This window comes from Scyliorhinus torazame, chromosome 14 (genome assembly GCF_047496885.1).
Source record: "Scyliorhinus torazame isolate Kashiwa2021f chromosome 14, sScyTor2.1, whole genome shotgun sequence".
NCBI lineage: Eukaryota > Metazoa > Chordata > Chondrichthyes > Carcharhiniformes > Scyliorhinidae > Scyliorhinus > Scyliorhinus torazame.
Genome location: NC_092720.1, coordinates 189538826 through 189561472, shown reverse-complemented (window position 1 = coordinate 189561472; position 22647 = coordinate 189538826). Strand labels below are relative to the sequence as shown.

The 22647-nt window shown below is 56.4% G+C and overlaps 1 long non-coding RNA gene across 1 annotated transcript; it reads left to right on the top strand.

Annotated features, from left to right (window-relative positions):
- The first annotated feature begins 616 nt into the window (after positions 1-616).
- On the top strand, positions 617-20423 carry LOC140390301 (uncharacterized). Its single transcript, XR_011934605.1, has 4 exons — positions 617-816; positions 2872-3061; positions 14338-14367; positions 19420-20423. It is a non-coding gene; the product is annotated as an uncharacterized lncRNA (long non-coding RNA).
- The last annotated feature ends 2224 nt before the right edge of the window (positions 20424-22647 follow it).

The following is a 22647-nucleotide window of genomic DNA, read 5'->3' as shown; positions in this document are numbered from 1 at the left end:
TTGTTGGCCCCGTCCCTAACTGTCCTTCAACTCGAGCAGTTTGCTCGGCCATTTCAGAGCGGCATTTAATAGTCAACCACATTGCTGTGGGATCTGGAGTCACATGTTGGCCAGACCGGGTAAGGACGGCAGATTTCCTCCCCGAAAGAGGACATTAGTGAACTGGATGTGTTTTTTTTTTAATGACAATCATGGTTATCGTTAGACTTTCAATAAAGTTCAATTCAAATTTCACCATCTACCACGATACGAGTGGAAGCCGGGTCCCCGGAGCGTGGCCCTGGGTCACTGGTCCAGCCACAATACCACCGCAACATTGACTTCCCGAGTATATTAACGGAGTTGAGCTCCAGAAGAGCCATGATTTATTTGACAACAGGACTCGATGGGCTGAATGGCCTCCTCCAGTTAGCTGCCGCGCTCGAAGGGGGGGGGGGGGGGGGGAGTGTTGAGAGGCGGGTGGGGGGAGGGGAATGGTGGACAGATGGTGGAGGGCGCACGGGAGGAGCTTGTGCTGGGCGAGGTGCTTCAGTTCCTTCCGAGGGCGGGAGTACGCCACCCTCCAGCTCCAGGGGTGACAGTCCCTGTGGGGTTGTTTTTGTATTTTTCCAGGATGCCGGAAGATCAGGCCTCCACCGGACGGTGGGATCCGCTACCCAGGGCTGACCCAGGAGCAGATCTACTCCATCGAGATTCTGCCCGTGGCCTACGAGATTGAGTTTGTCTGCAGAGTCAATCGCGAGCTGGAGGGCCCGAGAGTCCGCAAGTGTCTGGGCAACGGCATGTGGACCGATATGGACAAGCGCAGCCGCTGCCGTGAGTGATGAAGGGCAAGTGGGTCAGAGAATCTCCTTTCCCCCTCTGGGACTGGGTGGGGCAGTGGGTCAGACACTGTCCTTTCCCCCTCTGGGACTGGGTGGGGGCAGTGGGTCAGACACTGTCCTTTCCCCCTCTGGGACTGGGTGGGGCAGTGGGTCAGACACTGTCCTTTCCCCCTCTGGGACTGGGTGGGGCAGTGGGTCAGACACTGTCCTTTCCCCCTCTGGGACTGGGTGGAACAGTGGGTCAGACACTGTCCTTTCCCCCTCTGGGACTGGGCGGGACAGCGGGTCAGACACTGTCCTTTCCCCCTCTGGGACTGAGCGGGACAGTGGGTCAGACACTGTCCTTTCCCCCTCTGGGACTGGGTGGAACAGTGGGTCAGACACTGTCCTTTCCCCCTCTGGGACCGGGTGGGACAGTGGGTCAGACACTGTCCTTTCCCCCTCTGGGACTGGGTGGGACAGTGGGTCAGACACTGTCCTTTCCCCCTCTGGGACCGGGTGGGACAGTGGGTCAGACACTCTCCTTTCCCCCTCTGGGACTGGGTGGGACAGCGGGTCAGGTACTGTCTTTTCCCCCTCTGGGACTGGGTGGGACAGTGGGTCAGACACTGTCCTTTCCCCCTCTGGGACTGGATGGACAGTGGGTCAGACACTGTCGTTTTCCCCTCTGGGATTGGGTGGGACAGTGGGTCAGACACTGTCCTTTCCCCCTCTGGGACTGGGTGGGGCAGTGGGTCAGACACTGTCCTTTTCCCCTCTGGGACTGGGTGGGACAGTGGGTCAGGCACTGTCTTTTCCCCCTCTGGGACTGGGCGGGACAGTGGGCCAGACACTATCCTTTCCCCCTCTGGGACTGGGTGGACAGTGGGTCAGGCACTGTCTTTTCCCCCTCTGGGACTGGGCGGGACAGTGGGCCAGACACTGTCCTTTCCCCCTCTGGGACTGGGTGGACAGTGGGTCAGGCACTGTCTTTTCCCCCTCTGGGACTGGGCGGGACAGTGGGCCAGACACTGTCCTTTCCCCCTCTGGGACTGGGTGGGGGCAGTGGGTCAGACACTGTCCTTTCCCCCTCTGGGACTGGGTGGGACAGTGGGTAAGGACACTGTCCTTTCCCCCTCTGGGACGGGGTGGGACAGTGGGTCAGACACTGTCTTTTCCCCCTCTGGGACTGGGCGGGACAGTGGGTCAGACACTGTCCTTTCCCCCTCTGGGACTGGGTGGGACAGTGGGTCAGACACTGTCCTTTTCCCCCTCTGGGACTGGGTGGGACAGTGGGTCAGACACTGTCCTTTCCTCCTCTGGGACTGGGTGGGACAGTGGGTCAGACACTGTCCTTTTCCCCTCTGGGACTGGGTGGGACAGTGGGTCAGACACTGTCTATCCCCCTTTGGGACTGGGTGGGACAGTGGGTCAGACACTGTCCTTTTCCCCTCTGGGATTGGGTGGATAGTGGGTCAGACACTGTCCTTTCCCCCTCTGGGATTGGATGGGACAGCGGGTCAGACACTGTCCTTTCCTCCTCTGGGACTGGGTGGGACAGTGGGTCAGACACTGTCCTTTCCCCTCTCTGGGACTGGGCAGGACAGTGGGTCAGACACAGTCCTTTCCCCCTCTGGGACTGGGTGGGACAGTGTGTCAGACACTGTCCTTTCCCCCTCTGGGACTGGGTGGACAGTGGGTCAGACACTGTCCTTTCCCCCTCTGGGACTGGGTGGGTCAGTGGGTCAGACACTGTCCTTTTCCCCTCTGGGATTGGATGGGACAGCGGGTCAGACACTGTCCTTTCCCCCTCTGGGACTGGGTGGGACAGTGGGTCAGACACTGTCCTTTCCCCTCTGCGACTGGGTGGGACAGTGGGTCAGACACTGTCCTTTCCCCCTCTGGGACTGTTTGATGAAGGAAGAGTGAGAGGTTCCGGAGATACTTGGTAGAGAATCTTCACCCAGTTAAAAACATGAGGATTCCCTTGAACAATGTTGCTGTATTTACCGGAATGCCCTGGTCTCAGAGTCTCGCTAACGTTCTCTCTGCCTCCCACCCCTCGCAGTGCGGAACTGCTCGAGACTGGCCCTGAAACTGGAAAATGGCTATGTGGTGAAACGGGACAGGTTCAGGGTACCCATGGAGGGGGACGGTAGTGGAATATCATTGCAATCCCGGATTCATCCTGGTCGGGAGCTCCAGTAGATTCTGTACTAAATATGGGAAATGGAACACCAGCAAACCCATCTGTAAAGGTAAGAGAGAGAGGGAGTGTGAGAGAGAGGGAGTGTGAGAGAGAGGGAGTGTGAGAGAGAGGGAGTGTGAGAGAGAGGAGTGTGAGAGAGAGGGAGTGTGAGAGAGAGGGAGTGTGAGAGAGAGGGAGTGTGAGAGAGAGGGAGTGTGAGAGAGAGGGAGTGTGAGAGAGAGGGTGTGAGAGAGAGGGAGTGTGAGAGAGAGGGAGTGTGAGAGAGAGGGAGTGTGAGAGAGAGGGAGTGTGAGAGAGAGGGAGTGTGAGAGAGAGGGAGTGTGAGAGAGAGGGAGTGTGAGAGAGAGGGAGTGTGAGAGAGAGGGAGTGTGAGAGAGAGGGAGTGTGAGAGAGAGGGAGTGTGAGAGAGAGGGAGTGTGAGAGAGAGGGAGTGTGAGAGAGAGGGAGTGTGAGAGAGAGGAGTGAGAGAGAGAGGGGGAGTGTGAGAGAGAGGGGGAGTGTGAGAGAGAGGGGGAGTGTGAGAGAGAGGGGGAGTGTGAGAGAGAGGGGGAGTGTGAGAGAGAGGGGGAGTGTGAGAGAGAGGGGAGTGTGAGAGAGAGGGGGAGTGTGAGAGAGAGGGGGAGTGTGTGAGAGAGGGGGAGTGTGTGAGAGAGGGGGAGTGTGTGAGAGAGGGGGAGTGTGTGAGAGAGGGAGTGTGAGAAAGAGAGGGAGTGGGGGAGAGAGAGAGAGGGAGTGGGGGAGAGAGAGAGAGGGAGTGGGGGAGAGAGAGAGAGAGAGAGGGAGTGGGGGAGAGAGAGAGAGAGAGAGGGAGTGGGGGAGAGAGAGAGAGAGAGAGGGAGTGGGGGGGAGAGAGAGAGAGAGAGGGAGTGGGGGGGAGAGAGAGAGAGAGAGGGGGAGTGGGAGAGAGAGAGAGGGAGTGGGGGAGAGAGAGAGAGAGGGAGTGGGGGAGAGAGAGAGAGGGTGGGGGAGAGAGAGAGAGGGAGTGGGGGAGAGAGAGAGAGGGAGTGGGGGAGAGAGAGAGAGGGAGTGGGGGAGAGAGAGAGAGAGAGAGGGAGTGGGGGGAGAGAGAGAGAGAGAGAGGGAGTGGGGGAGAGAGAGAGAGAGAGAGGGAGTGGGGGGGAGAGAGAGAGAGAGAGGGAGTGGGGGGGAGAGAGAGAGAGAGAGGGGGAGTGGGAGAGAGAGAGAGGAGTGGGGGAGAGAGAGAGAGAGGGAGTGGGGAGAGAGAGAGAGGGTGGGGGAGAGAGGAGAGGGGTGGGGGAGAGAGAGTGAGGGTGTGGGGGAGTGAGAGAGAGGGAGTGGGGGAGAGTGTGAGAGAGGAGAGGGAGTGGGGGGGAGAGAGAGAGAGAGAGAGGGAGTGGGGGGGAGAGAGAGAGAGAGGGGGAGTGGGAGTGAGAGAGAGGGAGTGGGGGAGTGTGTGAGTGAGGGAGTGGGGGTGAGAGTGAGAGGGTGGGGGGAGAGGGAGAGGGAGGAGTGAGGGAGTGGGGGAGAGTGTGAGAGGGTGGGGGTGAGAGAGAGGGTGTGGGGGTGAGAGTGAGTGGGAGTGGGGGTGAGAGAGAGTGGGTGTGGGGGAGAGTGAGTGTGGGTGGGGGTGAGTGTGTGTGAGTGAGAGGGTGTGGGGGAGAGTGTGTGTGAGAGGGAGTGGGGGGGAGTGTGAGAGTGAGAGGGGGAGTGGGAGTGTGAGGGGAGTGGGGGGAGTGAGTGAGAGGGAGTGGGGGGTGTGTGTGTGTGGGTGGGGGAGAGGTGTGGGTGAGAGAGGGTGTGGGTGAGAGTGAGAGAGGGAGTGGGGGTGTGAGAGAGAGAGGGAGTGGGGGGAGAGGAGAGAGGGAGTGGGGGAGAGGGAGTGGGGGAGAGAGGAGAGCAGAATGTGGATAGAGAGAGATAAAGAGAAAGATGGACAATGATAGAAGGAAAGGTAGAGATAGATCCACGAGAGTAGCCCCAACTAGAGATAGAGAGAGAAATCGATAGTGAGATACAGCGAGGGAGATAGAGAAAGAGAGATGGACACTGTGATACAGAGGTAGAGACCAGCGCTAACCATGCAGCGCCAACCAGACAGGGCCAGGCCAACTAGGCAGCCCATCCAGACAGTGCCAACGGACAGTGCCAACCGGACAGCCCCAACTAGACAGCCCCAACCAGACCGTGCCAACCAGACCGTGCCAACCAGACCGTGCCAACCAGACCGTGCCAACCAGACCGTGCCAACCAGACCGTGCCAACCAGACCGTGCCAACCAGACAGCCCAACCAGACCGTGCCAACCAGACCGTGCCAACCAGACCGTGCCAACCAGACCGTGCCAACCAGACCGTGCCAACCAGACCGTGCCAACCAGACCGTGCCAACCAGACCGGGCCAACCAGACCGGGCCAACCAGACCGGGCCAACCAGACCGGGCCAACCAGACCGTGCCAACCAGACCGGGCCAACCAGACCGGGCCAACCAGACCGGGCCAACCAGACCGGGCCAACCAGACCGGGCCAACCAGACCGGGCCAACGAGAGAGTGCCAACCAGACCGTGCCAACCAGACCGTGCCAACCAGACCGTGCCGCCCAGACCGTGCCAACCAGACCGTGCCAACCAGACCGTGCCAACCTGACCGGGCCAACCAGACCGGGCCAACCAGACCGGGCCAACCAGACCGGGCCAACCAGACCGGGCCAACCAGACCGGGCCAACCAGACCGGGCCAACCAGACCGGGCCAACCAGACAGGGCCAACCAGACAGGGCCAACCAGACAGGGCCAACCAGACCGCGCCAACTAGACAGTGCCAACTAGACAGTGCCAACTAGACAGTGCCAACCAGACAGGGCCAACTACACAGTGCAAACTAGGCAGTGTCAACCAGACGGTCCCAACCAGATGGTGCCAACCAGATGGTGCCAACCAGACAGTGCCAACCAGACAGTGCCAACCAGACAGTGCCAACCAGACAGTGCTAACCAGACAGTGCTAACCAGACAGTGCCAACCAGACAGTGCCAACCAGACAGTGCCAAGACAGTGCCAACCAGACAGTGCCACCTAGACAGTGCCAACCAGACAGTGCCAACTAGACAGCCCCATCCAGACTGTGCCGACCAGACGGTGCTGACCAGACGGTGCCACCTAGACAGTGCCACCTAGACAGTGCCAACCAGACAGTGCCAACTAGACAGCCCCATCCAGACAGTGCCAACCAGACATGGCCAACTAGACAGTGCCAACTAGACAGTGCCAACTAGACAGTGCCAACCAGACAGTGCCAAGACAGTGCTAACCAAACGGTCCCAACCAGTTGGTGCCAATTAAGACTGTGCCAATTAAGATGGTGCCAATTAAGATGGTGCCAACCAGTTGGCGCCAACCAGTTGGCGCCAACCAGACAGTGCCAAACAGACAGTGCCAACCAGACAGTGCCAACCAGACAGTGCTACCTAGACAGTGCCAACCAGACAGTGCCAACCAGACAGTGCCAACCAGACAGTGCCAACCAGACAGTGCCAACTAGACAGTGCCAACTAGACAGTGCCAACTAGACAGTGCCACCTAGACAGTGCCACCTAGACAGTGCCAACCAGACAGTGCCAACCAGACAGTGCCAACCAGACAGTGCCAACCAGACGGTGCCAACCAGACGGTGCCAACCAGACGGTGCCGGCCAGACGGTGCCACCTAGACAGTGCCCACTAGACAGTGCCACCTAGACAGTGCCACCTAGACAGTGCCACCTAGACAGTGCCAACCATATGGTGCCGACCAGACAGTGCCACCTAGACGGTGCAGACCATACGGTGCCGACCAGACGGTGCCACCTGGACAGTGCCACCTAGACAGTGCCACCTAGACAGTGCCACCTAGACAGTGCCACCTAGACAGTGCCACCTAGACAGTGCCAACCGGACAGTGCCAACTAGAAAGTGCCAACCAGACAGTGCCAACCAGACAGTGCCAACCAGACAGTGCCACCTAGACAGTGCCAACTAGACAGTGCCAACTAGACAGTGCCAACTAGACAGTGCCACCTAGACGGTGCCGACCATATGGTGCTGACCAGACGGTGCCAACTAGACGGTGCCAACTAGACAGTGCCAACTAGACAGTGCCACCTAGACAGTGCCACCTAGACAGTGCCAACTAGACAGTGCCAACTAGACAGTGCCAACCAGACAGTGCTAACCAGACAGTGCTAACCAGACAGTGCCAACCAGACAGTGCCAACCAGACAGTGCTATTCAGACAGTGCCACCTAGACAGTGCCACCTAGACAGTGCCAACCAGACGGTGCCACCTAGACGGTGCCACCTAGACGGTGCCGACCATATGGTGCTGACCAGACGGTGCCAACTAGACAGTGCCAACTAGACAGTTCCAACCTAGACAGTGCTAACCAGACAGTGCCAACCAGACAGTGCCACCTAGACAGTGCCACCTAGACAGTGCTAACTGGACAGGGCCAACCAGACAGTGCCAACCGGACAGTGCCAACCGGACAGTGCCACCTAGACAGTGCCACCTAGACAGTGCCACCTAGACAGTGCCACCTAGACAGTGCCAACCAGACAGTGCCAACCAGACAGTGCCAACCAGACAGTGCCAACCAGACAGTGCCAACCAGACAGTGCCAACCAGACAGTGCCAACCAGACAGTGCCACCTAGACAGTGCCAACCAGAAAGTGCCACCTAGACAGTGCCAACCGGACAGTGCCAACCGGACAGTGCCAACCAGACAGTGCCAACCAGACAGTGCCAACCAGACAGTGCCAACCAGACAGTGCCACCTATACAGTGCCAACCAGACAGTGCCAACTTGACAGTGCCAACTTGACAGTGCCAACCAGACAGTGCCAACCAGACAGTGCCAACCAGAGTGCCACCTATACAGTGCCAACCAGACAGTGCCAACCAGACAGTGCCAACCAGACAGTGCCACCTAGACAGTGCCACCTAGACAGTGCCACCTATACAGTGCCACCTATACAGTGCCAACCAGACAGTGCCAACTAGGCAGTGCCAACTAGACAGTGCTAACCAGACAGTGCTAACCAGACAGTGCCACCTAGACAGTGCCACCTAGACAGTGCCACCTATACAGTGCCAACCAGACAGTGCCACCTAGACAGTGCCACCTAGACAGTGCCAACCGGACAGTGCCAACCGGACAGTGCCAACCGGACAGTGCCAACCGGACAGGGCCAACCAGACAGTGCCACCTAGACAGTGCCACCTAGACAGTGCCAACTAGACAGTGCCAACCGGACAGGGCCAACCAGACAGTGCCACCTAGACAGTGCCACCTAGACAGTGCCACCTAGACAGGGCCAACCAGACAGTGCCAACTAGACAGTGCCACCTAGACAGTGCCACCTAGACAGTGCCACCTAGACAGTGCCACCTAGACAGTGCCACCTAGACAGTGCCACCTAGACAGTGCCAACCAGACAGTGCCAACTAGACAGTGCCAACTAGACAGTGCCACCTAGACAGTGCCACCTAGACAGTGCCACCTAGACAGTGCCAACCAGACAGTGCCAACCAGACAGTGCCAACCAGACAGTGCCAACCAGACAGTGCCACCTAGACAGTGCCAACCAGACAGTGCCACCTAGACAGTGCCACCTAGACAGTGCCACCTAGACAGTGCCACCTAGACAGTGCCACCTAGACCGTGCCAACCAGACAGGGCCAACCAGACAGTGCCACCTAGACAGTGCCAACCAGACAGTGCCAACCAGACAGTGCCAACTTGACAGTGCCAACCAGACAGTGCCAACCAGACAGTGCCAACCAGACAGTGCCAACCAGAGTGCCACCTATACAGTGCCAACCAGACAGTGCCAACCAGACAGTGCCAACCAGACAGTGCCACCTAGACAGTGCCACCTAGACAGTGCCACCTATACAGTGCCACCTATACAGTGCCAACCAGACAGTGCCAACTAGGCAGTGCCAACTAGACAGTGCTAACCAGACAGTGCTAACCAGACAGTGCCACCTAGACAGTGCCACCTAGACAGTGCCACCTAGACAGTGCCAACCAGACAGTGCCAACCAGACAGTGCCACCTAGACAGTGCCACCTAGACAGTGCCAACCAGACAGTGCCAACCGGACAGTGCCAACCGGACAGTGCCAACCGGACAGTGCCAACCGGACAGTGCCAACCGGACAGGGCCAACCAGACAGTGCCACCTAGACAGTGCCACCTAGACAGTGCCACCTAGACAGGGCCAACCAGACAGGGCCAACTAGACAGTGCCACCTAGACAGTGCCACCTAGACAGTGCCACCTAGACAGGGCCAACCAGACAGGGCCAACTAGACAGTGCCACCTAGACAGTGCCACCTAGACAGTGCCACCTAGACAGTGCCAACTAGACAGTGCCACCTAGACAGTGCCACCCGGACAGGGCCAACCAGACAGTGCCAACTAGACAGTGCCAACCAGACAGTGCCAACCGGACAGGGCCAACCAGACAGTGCCACCTAGACAGTGCCACCTAGACAGTGCCACCTAGACAGGGCCAACCAGACAGTGCCAACTAGACAGTGCCACCTAGACAGTGCCACCTAGACAGTGCCACCTAGACAGTGCCAACCAGACAGTGCCAACTAGACAGTGCCAACTAGACAGTGCCACCTAGACAGTGCCACCTAGACAGTGCCACCTAGACAGTGCCAACCAGACAGTGCCAACCAGACAGTGCCAACCAGACAGTGCCACCTAGACAGTGCCACCTAGACAGTGCCACCTAGACAGTGCCAACCAGACAGTGCCACCTAGACCGTGCCAACCAGACAGGGCCAACCAGACAGTGCCACCTAGACAGTGCCAACCAGACAGTGCCAACCAGACAGTGCCAACCAGACGGTGCCAACCAGATGGTGCCGGCCAGACGGTGCCACCTAGACAGTGCCACCTAGACGGTGCCACCTAGACAGTGCCAACCAGACAGTGCCAACCAGACAGTGCCAACCAGACAGTGCCAACCAGACAGTGCCACCTAGACAGTGCCACCTAGACAGTGCCAACCAGACAGTGCCACCTAGACAGTGCCACCTAGACAGTGCCAACCAGACATTGCCACCTAGACCGTGCCAACCAGACAGGGCCAACCAGACAGTGCCAACCAGACAGTGCCACCTAGACAGTGCCAACCAGACAGTGCCAACCAGACAGTGCCAACCAGACAGTGCCAACCAGACGGTGCCAACCAGATGGTGCCGGCCAGACGGTGCCACCTAGACAGTGCCACCTAGACAGTGCCACCTAGACGGTGCCACCTAGACGGTGCCACCTAGACAGTGCCACCTAGACAGTACCAACCGGACAGTGCCAACTAGACAGTGCCAACCAGACAGTGCGAACCAGACAGTGCCACCTAGACAGTGCCAACTAGACAGTGCCAACTAGACAGTGCCAACCGGACAGTGCCAACTAGACAGTGCCAACTAGACAGTGCCACCTAGACAGTGCCAACCAGACAGTGCCAACCATACGGTGCTGACCAGACGGTGCCACCTGGACAGTGCCACCTAGACAGTGCCACCTAGACAGTGCCACCTAGACAGTGCCACCTAGACAGTGCCAACCGGACAGTGCCAACTAGACAGTGCCAACCAGACAGTGCGAACCAGACAGTGCCACCTAGACAGTGCCAACTAGACAGTGCCAACTAGACAGTGCCAACTAGACAGTGCCAACTAGACAGTGCCACCTAGACAGTGCCACCTAGACGGTGCTGACCATATGGTGCTGACCAGACGGTGCCAACTAGACAGTGCCAACTAGACAGTGCCAACTAGACAGTGCCAACTAGACAGTGCTAACCAGACAGTGCTAACCAGACAGTGCCAACCAGACAGTGCCAACCAGACAGTGCTAATCAGACAGTGCCACCTAGACAGTGCCAACCAGACGGTGCCACCTAGACGGTGCCACATAGACGGTGCCGACCATATGGTGCTGACCAGACGGTGCCAACTAGACAGTGCCAACTAGACAGTTCCAACCTAGACAGTGCTAACCAGACAGTGCCAACCAGACAGTGCCACCTAGACAGTGCCACCTAGACAGTGCCACCTAGACAGTGCCACCTAGACAGTGCCACCTAGACAGTGCTAACTGGACAGGGCCAACCAGAGGGTGCCAACCAGACAGTTCCAACCAGACAGTGCCACCTAGACAGTGCCACCTAGACAGTGCCACCTAGACAGTGCCAACCAGACAGTGCCAACCAGACAGTGCCAACCAGACAGTGCCACCTAGACAGTGCCACCTAGACAGTGCCAACCAGACAGTGCCACCTAGACAGTGCCAACCAGACAGTGCCAACCAGACAGTGCCAACCAGACAGTGCCAACCAGACAGTGCCACCTAGACAGTGCCACCTAGACATGCCAACCAGACAGTGCCAACCAGACAGTGCCAACCAGACAGTGCCAACCAGACAGTGCCACCTAGACAGTGCCAACCAGAAAGTGCCACCTAGACAGTGCCAACCGGACAGTGCCAACCAGACAGTGCCACCTAGACAGTGCCAACCAGACAGTGCCAACCAGACAGTGCCAACCAGACAGTGCCAACCAGACAGTGCCACCTAGACAGTGCCACCTAGACAGTGCCAACCAGACAGTGCCAACCAGACAGTGCCACCTAGACAGTGCCACCTATACAGTGCCACCTATACAGTGCCAACCAGACAGTGCCAACTTGACAGTGCCAACTTGACAGTGCCAACCAGACAGTGCCAACCAGACAGTGCCAACCAGACAGTGCCAACCAGACAGTGCCAACCAGAGTGCCACCTATACAGTGCCAACCAGACAGTGCCAACCAGACAGTGCCACCTAGACAGTGCCACCTAGATAGTGCCACCTAGACAGTGCCACCTAGACAGTGCCACCTATACAGTGCCAACCAGACAGTGCCAACCAGACAGTGCCACCTAGACAGTGCCACCTAGACAGTGCCAACCAGACAGTGCCACCTAGACAGTGCCACCTAGACAGTGCCAACTAGACAGTGCTAACCAGACAGTGCTAACCAGACAGTGCTAACCAGACAGTGCCACCTAGACAGTGCCACCTAGACAGTGCCACCTATACAGCGCCAACCAGACAGTGCCACCTGGACTGTGCCACCTAGACAGTGCCAACCAGACAGTGCCAACCAGACAGTGCCAACCAGACAGTGCCAACCAGACAGTGCCAACCGGACAGTGCCAACCGGACAGTGCCAACCGGACAGGGCCAACCAGACAGTGCCACCTAGACAGTGCCACCTAGACAGGGCCAACCAGACAGGGCCAACTAGACAGTGCCACCTAGACAGTGCCACCTAGATAGTGCCAACCAGACAGTGCCAACCAGACAGTGCCAACTAGACAGTGCCACCTAGACAGTGCCACCCGGACAGGGCCAACCAGACAGTGCCAACTAGACAGTGCCAACCGGACAGTGCCAACCGGACAGGGCCAACCAGACAGTGCCACCTAGACAGTGCCACCTAGACAGTGCCAACCAGACAGTGCCACCTAGACAGTGCCACCTAGACAGTGCCAACCAGACAGTGCCAACCAGACAGTGCCAACCAGACAGTGCCAACCAGACAGTGCCACCTAGACAGTGCCACCTAGACAGTGCCAACCAGACAGTGCCACCTAGACAGTGCCACCTAGACAGTGCCAACCAGACAGTGCCACCTAGACCGTGCCAACCAGACAGGGCCAACCAGACAGGGCCAACTACACAGTGTCAACCAGACAGTGCCAAGACCGTGCCAACCAGACAGTGCCAACCAGACAGTGCCAACCAGACAGTGCCAACCAGACAGTGCCAACCAGACAGTGCCACCTAGACAGTGCCAACCAGACAGTGCCACCTAGACAGTGCCACCTAGACAGTGCCACCTAGACAGTGCCAACCAGACAGGGCCAACTAGACAGTGCCACCTAGACAGTCCCAACCAGACAGGGCCAACTACACAGTGCAAACTAGACAGTGTCAACCAGTTGGTCCCAACCAGTTGGTGCCAAGCAGATGGTGCCAACCAGATGGTGCCAACCAGATGGTGCCAACCAGACGATGCCAACCAGACAGTGCCACCTAGACAGTGCCACCTAGACAGTGCCACCTAGACAGTGCCACCTAGACAGTGCCAACCAGACAGTGCTAACCAGACAGTGCCAACCAGACAGTGCCACCTAGACAGTGCCACCTAGACAGTGCCACCTAGACAGTGCCAACCAGACAGTGCCAACCAGACAGTGCCAATCAGTGCCACCTAGACAGTGCCACCTAGACAGTGCCACCTAGACAGTGCCACCTAGACAGTGCCACCTAGACAGTGCCAACCAGACAGTGCCAACCAGACAGTGCCAATCAGACAGTGCCACCTAGACAGTGCCACCTAAACAGTGCCACCTAGACAGTGCCAACCGGACAGGGCCAACCAGATGGTGCCAACCAGACAGTGCCAACCAGACAGTGCCAACCAGACAGTGCCAACCAGACAGTGCCAACTAGACAGTGCCAACCAGACAGTGCCAACCAGACAGTGCTAACCAGACAGTGCCAACCAGACAGTGCCAACCAGACAGTGCTAACCAGACAGTGCCACCTAGACAGTGCCAACCGGACAGGGCCAACCAGATGGTGCCAAGTAGACAGTGCCACCTAGACAGTGCCAACCAGACAGTGCCAACCAGACAGTGCCAACTAGGCAGCCCTATCCAGATGGTGCCAACCAGACAGTGCCAACTAAACAGCCCCATCCAGACAGTGCCAACCCGACAGCGCCAACTAGACAGTGCCATCTAGTCAGTGCCAATTTGTGCCAGGGATGTCCATCGATTTCTCCTATGAGAGATGGTCAGAGTCTGATAGGGAGAGATGGACAGAGTGTGGTAAAGCGCTGGAGAGAGTGTAATAGGGAGAGATGGACAGAGTGTGGCTGAGCGATGGAGAGAGTGCGATGGGGAGAGATGGATAGAGTGTGGTAGAGCGATGGAAAGGATGCGATAGGGATGGATGGACAGAGTGTGGTAGAGCGATGGAAAGGATGCGATAGGGAGAGATGGACAGAGTGTGGTAGAGCGATGGAAAGGATGCGATAGGGAGAGATGGACAGAGTGTGGTAGAGCGATGGAAAGGATGCGATTGGGAGAGATGGACAGAGTGTGGTAGAGTGATGGAGCGAGTGCGATTGAGAGAGATGGACAGAGTGTGGCTGAGCGATGGAGAGAGTGCGATAGAGAGAGTTTGATATTGATGTTGAGGTGTTTGATCTTTCTAAACTGATTCTAACTGAGGGGTGATGTGTACTTTTCTCTTTTCCAGTGGACAGGGCAGTGAACCGCTTCCCACACAGTGAGTACCCGCTTGTGCAATGCTGTTTCCCCTTCACACAGGCAGTGGTCTGGTCAGGGTGGGAGCGAGAGTTTGTGGTGTGCTTCGTGTTAGCATCCTTCTCTGTCACCTGACATCCCTGAGCCCCGTTCTCCCCTGCCAGCCCGGTCCCCGCTGCTGCCGGGAGGTCACAGGTCATCCTCAAATCGCCCCCTATCAGGAACGGTCAGCTCACAGCATCTGCAAATATTGGCCATGCCGCCTGCCCGGACCCTCGCCAACTGGCAACAGGCATAGATACCCTATCCGGAGATGCTCCTCGTCCCTCACTCTAACTCACCCTCGCACTCACTCACTCCCTCGTCCCTCACTCTAACTCACCCTCGCACTCACTCCCCTCCTCGTCCCTCACTCTAACTCACCCTCGCACTCACTCCCCTTCTCGTCCCTCACTCTAACTCACCCTCGCACTCACTCCCCTCCTCGTCCCTCACTCTAACTCACCCTCGCACTCACTCCCCTCCTCGTCCCTCACTCTAACCCACCCTCGCACTCACTCCCCTCCTCTTCCCTCACTCTAACTCACCCTCACACTCACTCCCCTCCTCGTCCCTCACTCTAACCCACCCTCGCACTCACTCCCCTCCTCGTCCCTCACTCTAACTCACCCTCACACTCACTCCCCTCCTCGTCCCTCACTCTAACTCACCCTCGCACTCACTCCCCCTCCTCGTCCCTCACTCTAACTCACCCTCGCACTCACTCCCCTCCTCGTCCCTCACTCTAACTCACCCTCGCACTCACTCCCCTCCTCGACCCTCACTCTAACTCACCCTCGCACTCACTCCCCTCCTTGTCCCTCACTCTAACTCACCCTCGCACTCACTCCCCTCCTCGTCCCTCACTCTAACTCACCCTCGCACTCACTCCCCTCCTCGTCCCTCACCCTAACTCACCCTCGCACTCACTCCCCTCCTCGTCCCTCACTCTAACTCACCCTCTCACTCACTCCCCTCCTCGTCCCTCACTCTAACTCACCCTCGCACTCACTCCCCTCCTCGTCCCTCACTCTAACTCACCCTCGCACTCACTCCCCTCCTTGTCCCTCACTCTAACTCACCCTCGCACTCACTCCCCTCCTCGTCCCTCACTCTAACTCACCCTCACACTCACTCACCTCCTCGTCCCTCACTCTAACTCACCCTCGCACTCACTCCCCTCCTCGTCCCTCACTCTAACTCACCCTCGCACTCACTCCCCTCCTCGTCCCTCACTCTAACTCACCCTCGCACTCACTCCCCTCCTCGTCCCTCACTCTAACTCACCCTCGCACTCACTCCCCTCCTCGTCCCTCACTCTAACTCACCCTCGCACTCACTCCCCCTCCTCGTCCCTTACTCTAACTCACCCTCGCACTCACTCCCCTCCTTGTCCCTCACTCTAACTCACCCTCGCACTCACTCCCCTCCTCGTCCCTCACTCTAACTCCCCCTCGCACTCACTCCCCCTCCTCGTCCCTCACTCTAACTCACCCTCGCACTCACTCCCCCTCCTCGTCCCTCACTCTAACTCACCCTCGCACTCACTCCCCTCCTTGTCCCTCACTCTAACTCACCCTCGCACTCACTCCCCTCCTCGTCCCTCACTCTAACTCACCCTCGCACTCACTCCCCTCCTCGTCCCTCACTCTAACTCCCCCTCGCACTCACTCCCCCTCCTCGTCCCTCACTCTAACTCACCCTCGCACTCACTCCCCCTCCTCGTCCCTCACTCTAACTCACCCTCGCACTCACTCCCCTCCTTGTCCCTCACTCTAACTCACCCTCGCACTCACTCCCCCTCCTCGTCGCTCACTCTAACTCACCCTCGCACTCACTCCCCCTCCTCGTCGCTCACTCTAACTCACCCTCGCACTCACTCCCCTCCTTGTCCCTCACTCTAACTCACCCTCGCACTCACTCCCCTCCTCGTCCCTCACTCTAACTCCCCCTCGCACTCACTCCCCCTCCTCGTCCCTCACTCTAACTCACCCTCGCACTCACTCCCCCTCCTCGTCCCTCACTCTAACTCACCCTCGCACTCACTCCCCTCCTTGTCCCTCACTCTAACTCACCCTCGCACTCACTCCCCTCCTCGTCCCTCACTCTAACTCCCCCTCGCACTCACTCCCCCTCCTCGTCCCTCACTCTAACTCACCCTCGCACTCACTCCCCTCCTCGTCCCTCACTCTAACTCACCCTCGCACTCACTCCCCTCCTCGTCCCTCACTCTAACTCACCCTCGCACTCACTCCCCTCCTCGTCCCTCACTCTAACTCACCCTCGCACTCACTCCCCTCCTCGTCCCTCACTCTAACTCACCCTCGCACTCACTCCCCTCCTCGTCCCTCACTCTAACTCACCCTCGCACTCACTCCCCTCCTCGTCCCTCACTCTAACTCACCCTCGCACTCACTCCCCTCCTCGTCCCTCACTCTAACTCACCCTCGCACTCACTCCCCCTCCTCGTCCCTCACTCTAACTCACCCTCGCACTCACTCCCCCTCCTCGTCCCTCACTCTAACTCACCCTGGCACTCACTCCCCCTCCTCGTCCCTCACTCTAACTCACCCTCGCACTCACTCCTCCGGAGCGCAGTCAGAGCCGGCTGCTCTTCCCCTCCAGCCTGTTCCTGTCACTCGGACCCCGATGTGGCTGATCTCCAGCTTCTGCCACCTTCACTGCAAACCTCTCAACACCCTCCACCCAACCAGCAACAAAACCCCAGCACTGGAAATTCCTCAGTTAACCACCCACCACCTCGGTAACCCTTTTGTGGGACCAGAGTTGCAGACTTATTATATTATATTTATGTTGCGTGTGCGTGTGCCTCCACATGTGTGTGTGTGTTTGTGTCTGTGTGTGTGTGCCTCCGTGTGCGCCTCCGTGTGCGTGTGTGTGCCTCTGTGTTTGTGTGCAAGTGAATGTGTGTTTGCCTGTGTGTGAGTGAATGAATGTGATGAACACATATGCATGTTTGTCTGTGTGTGCATGTCTGTGTGTGCATGTGCCTTCGTATGTGTGTGTTGTGTGTGTGTTTGTGTCTCTGTGTGTGTGACTCCGTGCGCATGTGTGTGCCTCTGTGTGCGTGTCTGTGTGTGATTGAATGTGTGCGTGCGTGCCTCCGTGTGTGTGTGTGCCTCCGTGTGCGTGTGTGTGCCTCTGTGTACGTGTGTGTGTGTGTGAGTGAATGTGCGTGTGTGCCTCCGTGTGCATGTGTGTGCCTTCGTGTGCGTGTGTGTGCCTCTGTGTGCGTGTGTATGTGTGAGTGAATGTGCGTGTGTGTGCCTCCATGTGCGTGTGTGTGCCTCCGTGTGCGTGTGTGTGCCTCCGTGTGCGTGTGTGTGCCTCCGTGTGCGTGTGTGTGCCTCCGTGTGCGTGTGTGTGCATCTGTGTGCGTGTGTGAGTGAATGTGTGCGTGTGTGCCTCCGTGTGTGTGCATGTGTGCCTCCGTGTGCATGAGTGTGCCTCCGTGTGCGTGTGTGTGCCTCCGTGTGCATGTGTGTGCCTCCGTGTGCGTGAGTGAATGTGTGCGTGTGTGCCTCCGTGTGTGTGTGTGTTTGCCTGTGTGTGAATGAATGATTGTGTGTGAACACAGGTGCGTGCTTGTCTGTGTGTGCATGTCTGTGCGTGTGTGCGTGTTCCTTCTGTCACCCCTGAATGGTGATATTCTGCATTCCCCACCTTCTCATTGGGAGAATGGCAAAATGCATGAGGAGGCCATTCGGCCCACTCTGTCACTGCTATCCAATTAAGCTCACTGCCTTCTTGCTCTTCTCCCTCCCCACGCTATCCCTGTAATTGTGTTTTTCTGACCCAATTCTCTTTGGAAAGTCATTGGTGGCTCTGCTGCCATCGGCCGCGCAGGCAGCGGCTCCTGGTCGCAACGCGCTGTGTTTCAAATGAAACGGACTCGCTCCTGCCTCCACTGCCTCTTTCCCCGTGTCCTCTGCTTACTCACTGGAACCATTTTCTCCCACCTGGGGCCACCTTCTCTGCCAGGCCGGTGCCTGGACCGCATGAGTGGCCCTCCGTCACCTCAGTGAGGAGCAAATTGACATTGGGCTTCTGGACTAACCATGGCCCCGTGAATACGATTAAATACATTTAATACACGGTGGCACAGTGGTTAGCACTGCAGCCTCAGAGCCCCTGGAACCGGGTTCGAGTCTGGTTTTGGGGGACTGTGCGGAGTCTGCACTTTCTCCCCGTGTGTGCGTGGGTTTACTCCGGGTGCTCCGGTTTCCTCCCACAGTCTAAAGATGTGCAGGTTGGATGGGTTGACCATGCTAAATTGCCCCTTGTCCAAAAGGTGAGGTGAGGTTACAGGGATGGGGCGGGGGAGTGGGCCTAGGTGGAGTGATCCTTCAGAGGATCAGTCTACACTCGATGGGCTGAATGGCCTCCTTCTGCACTGTAGTGATTCCATGAATATCTCATCATCGCAAATTATAGAAAATGCTCAATCATTCATATGAATGAAAATCGCTTATTGTCACAAGTAGGCTTCAAATGAAGTTACTGTGAAAAGCCCCTAGTCGCCACATTCCGGTGCCTGTTCGGGGAGGCTGGTACGGGAATTGAACCCGCGCTGCTGGCCTGCCTTGGTCTGCTTTCAAAGCCAGCGATTTAGCCCTGTGACAAACAGCCCCTGTGTAGGAATCTGTAATTGATGGGCTCTTAACCTGTCGAACTACGCCAAGTTTGGGGGAAGCTTAGTTGATGAATCAAGTCCTGGCGCAATACGACAAGTTGTAAGATTTGTACTATTTCTGGACTTTGCCAAGTTGTTCGATTCCTTGTATTATTCGACTGTTAAAGTTGAAGGAATTTATATCATCTCTGCTATTCGGTTATCAGTAGCACTTTGCGAATACTGGAACTCAGCAGAAATTAGCAGTATAAACTTCTCCGGTGCCAAAAAGAATTGTTTTATTTGTAGTTGCTTGATTACAATTTGAAAGTCATTGAAAAGGCAATTCGTAGACAATTCGAAGCTTTCAGAGAATTACAAACATTATCTTTTTTTGCTTAGGCAGACAGCTCGAAAGTAACTTTTAAAAGGTCAAAGTCTGGCAATGAAACATGAAGAGAGAGAGAAAGCTAATCTTCAGCTAAACTCAAGCTCAAAGTCAAAAGTGGACTAACAGCACTGACACAGACTGTTAGACTGACAGAACCCCCAAAAGACATCTCTTAAACTAACAGAAAGACTATTAAGGACAAAACTAACTAAACTAACAGAAAGACAACACAAAGACATCTTCGCACAACCCCCCCCCCCCAAAGACAATACACTAAAAATGGCGGGCGGAAACTTTTCAGTTATACACTTTCATATCTGTCTTAAGTCATCTAATCACACCCCAATATAATCCCAATTGGTTTGGGGTAGACTCAAACACATTTGATTTGATGGCAAGCCGTCCATCTTCAATGTGCAACATCAGCTTTTTAATTGTTTCATGTCTGCATGTTATGGAATGTGATATTCTGCTAATCTTTACCAGCAATAGACTGGTTGTAAGCTGGCTTGGCTAATGTAACAATTGAGACTTCATATCGAGAAAGATTGAGTAAAATATATATGATTCAATGCTCTTACAAACTGCATTGGACTCTTGCCACCGAGTTGCCATGGAACTCAGTTCTTGGCCTTGACAATTCGCACAAGCAGTGTCAAATTGTCTTGCAACTGTGCTGTTATAATCGATAATGGAATTTTATGCTGTTTCATGTATCATATTGCAGTCCTGAATTTATGTGTGCTGAAATTCTCATTTTTATAATGAGTACTAAAACAGCTATCTTTTACCTATACTAGTTGTATTCGAAATACCTGGCTTCTACACCCTGCCTATATTATTATAATATATTAATATTATATATTAATAGGACTGTCACCGATTTCAAATGGTGAAAACAAAAATAATGTGTCACAGGGTGTCATTCTGAGTGTTCTTCTCGGCCTTTCTCCTGTGTCATTGTTACGGGCGCCCGTTTGAGGGTTCTGAGCAGGTGCCGGCTTTGGGTGGGCTGCTGCAGTCTGCAGGAGGGTGACCTGTGAGCGAGAGCTGTTTAATTCGTGCTCCAGTTTCCATGGCTGGGATTCTCCGACTGTTCACGGCAGCGGGATTCTCGGCTCTCGCTGCAGCGATCGGGCCGTCCTGGCTCGCAGCGGTAAGGCGGCGGATTCACAACGGGGAATCCCGGTCCACAGGTCCCACTGTTATTGTTAAACTTGGTGATTTGAAAATGAAATGAAAATCGCTTATTGTCACAAGTCGGCTGCAATGAAGTTACTGTGAAAAGCTGGGGTAACTTTGTGGACTGTGCTTGCGTACCTTACATGTGCAGGGTGTGCCAATCGAACCGTGCTGCTCTGATCAGCACGCACCTCACTTCGCTCGCCCTCGCTCACGTACTTTAGTAATACAGGTAGGAAAAAAAAAGCGGAATTGACCAACTCTGCGTGTGGATGTCGGTCAGCAAAATGTCTCACAGGACTCTGACGGGCCGCGGGTCCTTCCCCCGCCCCCCTCGCCCTCCCACCAGTCCCCGGCACCAACCAACAGAAAGAGAGCATGGAGCGGCAGCACCACCCGGTGGCCACAAGGCGGGATCACACGACACCGTCGCAACAAAACCTTCAAGACACATTCTCCTGTCACCTCGACCCGTCCGACCCCTCACCCCCGGCACCCCCACCCCTCCATCCCCTCACTCCCCACAAATTCCAACCCCTCCCCTCCCCTCCCCCACACCCAGAGGAGCAACTGTGGCTATCAGAGGCTGCAAAGCCCAATGTGTGTAATAGAATACCCCCCACTTGCCTGGATGAGTGCAGCTCCGACAACATTCAAGTAGCCCGACACCATCCAGGACAAAGCAGCCCCGCTTGATTGGCACCCCTTCCACAAACACTCAAACCCTCCACCACCGTCGAACATAGATTATCATAGAATTTACAGTGCAAAAGGAGGACATTCGGCCCATTGAGTCTGCACCGGCTCTTGGAAAGAGCACCCTACCCAAGGTCAACACCTCCACCCTATCCCCATAACCCAGTAACCCCACCCAACACTAAGGGCAATTTTGGACACTAAGGGCAATTTATCACGGCCAATCCACCTAACCTGCACATCTTTGGACTGTGGGAGGAAACCGGAGCACCCGGAGGAAACCCACGCACACACGGGGAGGATGTGCAGACTCCGCACAGACAGTGACCCAAGCCGGAATCGAACCTGGGACCCTGGAGCTGTGAAGCAATTGTGCTATCCACAATGCGGCCGTGCTGCCCTAGAACTTAGTGGCAGCCTTGCGTACCGTCTACCATTTGGGCAGCGCAAGTGGCTAGCACTGTGGCTTCACAGCTCCAGGGTCCCAGGTTCGATTCCCGGCTTGGGTCACTGTCTGTGCGGAGTCTGCACGTTCTCCCCGTGCCTGCGTGGGTTTCCTCCGGGTGCTCCGGTTTCCTCCCACAGTCCAAAGACGTGCAGGTTAGGTGGGTTGACCATGCTAAATTGCACTTAGTGTCCAAAAGGGTTGGGAGGAGTTATTGGGTTGCGGGGATAGGGTGGAAGTGAGGGCTTAAGTGGGTCGGTGCAGACTCGATGGACTGAATGGCCTCCTTCTGCACTGTATGCTCTATGTTCTAAGACGCACTGCAGTAACTGAAAGCGCCTGACAGATGCAGGACTGGGATACAGCAGAAGCAGTCTACACCCGAGTCATGGAAACGGATGTTAATGGACGAGGTATGGCCGAACTGTGGGGTGGGCGTGGGTTCAGTGTGATCTCTCTTCCTTCTGAAGACTAATTGACGACAATGATCAAGATAGTTTAAGTAGCCCAACCTGGCAGTGAGGCACATGGTTCTATTTACACAAATCCTTGTTGGCTGTTCTCAATGACGTGGATCCTAGTTTTATTCTTGGTGATGTTAGGGTCAGGGAGGTGAATGATCAAGATAAAAAGTTGAACTCTTGGGGGACTCGGGGCTCGGAGGAGGCCAAGCAGCCCTTCGAGCCTGCCCCACCATTCAATAAGATCATGGCAGTCCTGGTTGCGGCATCATTCCACTTTGCCGTCTGCCCCTCGTTAGCCGTGACTCCCTTGCAGATCAAATATCTGTCTTAACTTGGCGTTGAATCAGAGGTAACACGGTGGGGCAGTGGTTAGCACGGCTGCCTCACACGCCAAAGACCTGGGCCCAATCCCGGCCCTGGGTCACTGTCCGTGTGGAGTTTGCACATTCCCC